Source organism: Melospiza melodia, chromosome 12, assembly GCF_035770615.1.
Source record: "Melospiza melodia melodia isolate bMelMel2 chromosome 12, bMelMel2.pri, whole genome shotgun sequence".
NCBI lineage: Eukaryota > Metazoa > Chordata > Aves > Passeriformes > Passerellidae > Melospiza > Melospiza melodia.
Window position 1 is genome coordinate 25,249,396 of NC_086205.1, and position 4,890 is coordinate 25,254,285.

The window sequence follows — 4,890 nt, forward strand, 5'->3', positions numbered from 1 at the left end:
TCTGTTTTTATATTATATTTTTCTTAGAGCATTAAAGCTGTAGGTTCTGAGAATTGGCCCAGTGAATATGAGTTTGATTTTTGTTTGTTCACCCAGACAAGTGCAGCTGCTGGCAGAGCTCCAGGGTGGGATTGCAGCAGCCCAGTGTGGTTGTGGGCACTGGTTAGTCCCTGCTGAAGTTCACGGATGGCTTTTAAACTCCAACAGTGGTGGTGGGACCTGGGTTTTGGGGGAAGGTTACAATGGAGCTGTAAATTGTGCCCTATTGATCTGCAACTCCCGCACCGCAGGCACAGCCCCTTCCCCACTTCAGCTCCTGGGGCTCTGTGCTGAAAAAAGAGGGGGTAAATAGATTAAAATCAATGTGGGAAAAGTCCACAATCCTCTCTGCCCTGGGTTATTCAGTTGGAAATACCTTTTAGTCAAAACCTCTGTGGTTTAGACTTCTACCTCGCAGCTTCTTCACATACAAAACATTCCTTATCCTCCTTTTCCTTCACATTTTTCTCTTTTAGGTCACTACAAAGGCTGATCATTATAAGGTCGTTCTGCACAGAAATGTCTGTACTTTCCCCAATGGTTGCTGAAGGCTCCAAAACCTCTTAGAAATTCTGCTGGCAAATTTCACCGTGCCAGGAAAACAGAGGGGAATAATGGTAATTAGAGAATTTCAGCTCCATGCTCAGGCATTCCGTGGTTCCAAATGTTGAGCTGACAGATCATTATGTGAAATTTAACAAAGTAGTCATTCCACCCAGGTTTCATTAAAACTTTATGTGCTAAGAACTGAGTTTATTACTGGGTGGGCGAGGACAGGGTTTTAAGAGATTCATCAGGTCACTTGAGCGAATCATTTCTCTGTCTGCTAAGAATAAAGAAATTAATATCTAAATCAAACAAGATTGTAATTTGAGGCCTTTCTACTTACCATTTTTTCCTTTGTCTATAAAATGAAAGGTATTGGTCCCCATCACAGCCTAATGGGCTTCAGATCTTTTATGGCAAATGCATTCCTCATAAAGCCCATGAAAAATTATCTCTGTGCTATTCCAGAGGAACGACATATTTTACATGGTGTCAGCCTTTCCATTATAAACACTATTTTTCAGATCTTTACAACCTGCCCATAAAAATGTGCTTCTGACAAGAAATTCAGCAGTGTGTCCCCAGCTCTGCAAGAAAGAAATCTTTTTTCCAACTTTATCTAATTTTGACCAGAAATTTTGTCTTTGAATTGGGTAAACACAGGGTGGGTATGGTGTCTCTCTCAACCCTGTGTCTCTCACATCTTTTTTTTGTCCCACTGGGTTCTTCCCTGCTTGCACATGAAATTTGTAGGAACTGGGCAGAATCCAGCTCATCCTGAGGTCTGATTAATGACAGAAACAATCCCAATTATTCTCACTGCTGTAGGCCACCAGAGGCCCTGTTGTTCTGGGCACCACAGAAAGTCAGGAAAACAGAGTTTGCTCCAGAGGGTTTGTGCTCTAATTGAACAGAGCACACAGACAAAGAGTAGGAAGAAAGGAAATAATATTATCCCTCCTCCTTTTATACAGAAATAACTGAGATGCTCAGACCATGAAATCCTGGCACTGTGGGAGCAGAAATTCTGTTCCTGTGCCCAGGGTCAGCATTCACACAGGATTCCCAGCCACTGACTTTGTTCAGACCAGACTGGATGAACAGTCTGGCTTTAAAGTCTGCAATTACTGGCTGAGTTTCTGAGCTGACATTTCTGATCGTCGTTAAAGGATACTTGAAAGAAATTTCTCTATTATAACATTTTTTCTGGTTCAGGGATAAATCAGTTTAAATAAACCTAATTCAGGGATAAATCAAATTATTGACATAATTTTATGTTCTTTATGTAAAATCCTTTTTTTTTTTTTTTTGGTGTTAACTTGATACAAATTGTTGATATCAAACCATCAGGTCAATATCACCGGCACAATCAGACCTAAACACAAAACAACACTTCAGCACCAGCAGAAAGCCAACTTTTATTGGTTTTACCTGCTTTGAACATATCCAGGAATCCAGGGCGTTTGTGTGGGATGATTCAGTTAGAAAGAGAGAATTTCTTGGGGCATTTCAGAGGTGTGATGTGCATGGCCCTGAAGAGGACGAGGAGCTCACTTTTGGTGCTCAAGTGCTGCTCTGTGCCTCGACAGGCAAGCAGCGCACACTCGCTCCAACCAACAGGTTTGGGTTGTTTTGCTGAGTTACCCAGGCAACACTTTCCTTCCTGGGCTGCCCATTCAGGATTCCAGGAAAACATTTGATTCCCACTTGGAGAGCGTTCCCAGGGAAAAGCCAAGGAAACAGAATAAAGCCTTGGGCAGGAGGAGAGCGGAGTTAGTGCAACACTTCATCGGGGTCACCAGACAAAAAGGAATCAACAACTAGCTGCATAAATAATTGAAGGGAAAGCTGTACATGCCTGCTTTTCTGAGGTGTTACAAACCCATGGGTTCCAAGAGGCTTGGAGGGGCTGTAGCCAAGCAACAGGGACTGAAATTTGGTTCTCTCTCCTGGAAAAACAATGGGCTTGAAAGTGATAATGACAATGCCTGGCACTGAAGAGTGAGCTCTTCCTTGGTTTAACAGCATTTGGATGAAGCTGTAAGAAAAGATTACTGTGGAATGAAGAAAGCATTTTTTTTTTGTTTAGGAGTGGCCTATTCCAGTATCAAATCTGCCTTTTTCTAAACAAAATGAATGTCAACAATTTCTGGGTGAATCTGACATTGAGGAAAGCACAAATAAGTAACATCTCAAGGTTTTCTTTCTCAAAACTTTCTTTTCTAAAGAAATAATGGACATAAAACTCACTGCCTCTTCATTTGCCTTCAAATTTCACCAATTCGTATGAAAGAGAAAACATGATTGTATCCCAAGTGGAGCTGGTGGCACACAACACTCCTGGTTGATTATTCCTCCCATTATTTACCTCACTGAAATGAGATCTTTTTTCCCTTTGACCTTAAAGCATGGCTTTTGCATTGAATGTGAATGTGGAAAAACCCCCAAAGGGACCTGCTGGGAACCTGCCAGACCTCCCCAAAGGGAATGAACCTCACACAGGCCATGGTCTGGGGCTCACTGCCACCATTTTAGTGAGCTCCCTGTCACCTCCACTCCCCCAGCTGCCATTCCTGCCCAATCCTCAACATTTCAAACACCCCAAGCTGCCAGAACAAACAGATCAGGCACCTGGTGGAACCTCCATCCTGGGGTCAGCCCCATCTCCTCCACCCACGTCTTCATCACGGATCTCGTGTCTCATCTTCTCACGAGTTAATTGTTAATGGTTCCCCATGGGGTGCAAGATTCATTAGGTACTTCCTAATTTATCAAACATAAATCTCATCAGGTAATTTTAATCATATGAAAATCATTTTAAATTCATTTTGATAGGCAATTTCCTGCTGCAGCCTCCTTTTCCCCTGTGTGGTTCGGAGCAGCATCTCTGGTTATTCTCCTCTAACTTCCCCCATTGCAGGTGCCATTGCACTTCCATCATTTTCTTGTATTTATTTGAAAATCCTGCCAGCTGCTAAAGAGTTATGTTTCCTCTTTTTTTTTTTTTCTTTTTTTTTTTAATTGATTACCTGAAATATATTGAAAAAATTGGTTTATTTCATCCATCAAACCCCTGCTGCCTTCCTGAAAATCAGATCTTGCAAATGTGGGAATACCTGGGAGTCACCAGAGCATTTCTTTATTAAAGTGGCTTTGCCAGGTTGTCATAAAGAAGATATTTGAGACAAATAGAAAAAATCTCTTTAAGGATGGGATGGGAAAATAATTGCATTGCTGGGCGAAGGTGGACATAAAACTCACTGCCTCTTCATTTGCCTGTATGAAAGAGAAAACATGATTGTTTCCCAAGTGGAGTTGGTGGCACACAACACTCCTGGTTGATGATTTCTCCCATTATTTGCCTCACTGAAATGAGGTCTATTTTCCCTTTCACCTTAAAACAAAAAAGTGAAAAGTACCCAGCTCTGCAGGAGCTTAGAATGGAGGAGAAAGACAGGAAAACACAGAAAAACAATGCACTTGAACGACAAACATAACTCAGTTGTTTAAAATTCAGAGCTCCCTGTCCCCATTCCAATCAAAGAAGGAGCTGAGAACTCTGAACATGTATTTACAGACAGAACTTGCTCCTGACATCTCCCATTTTTTTATCCCTATTATTTCCCTATTGCCAAAAAAAATTAAGTTCAAATGAATGCCTGGCTATTCACTGTCTGCAAGGATAACAAAGATGTTCTCTGGCTGAAAGCAGCAAGCAGGGCCTCCTGTGATGGTGGGGAAGAGAGGAGAGGAGCATGATGAGAAGAATCAAGTGTTTTTATTAAAGGTGTTGTGTTCACGCGGCTTTTGTCGGGAAATCCAAATAATTTACTCCCACTTGCTTTCATTTGGAGCAGAAGGCAGCCTCGTGTTACATGAAAAAGGAATGAGCCTTGCTCCTCTGCAGTGCTTCCTTTCTGGGCAGGAGACAGCCCTGCTGTGGCTGTCCACAGCATTCCCTGTAAGTGCAGTCCCTGCATGTACAGCCAGGAGCTGGCACGGCCTGCCAGAAGGAATCAAATGCACTGGAGATGTGTTCCTGCTCAAAGTCAGGGGCTGTGTTTGCTGTGTCACATCCTTGTGCCCTGAGGGCTGCGTCACCTTTTTCTCGCAGCAGGGCTGGGGGAGCTGAGCCGTTCCTGGCTGGTTTTGCACCACTTCGTCCCACAGCTGTAATTATAGGAGTTATGGTAGGCTATAGATAAAAGTTAAGGTATAGATTGGTTCTACTGTATTAAAATGCTCAGCAAAGAAAAGTGTAAAATGCACTGTAACCAAAACCAAAGGGTCTCCAGGCCTGCAGCT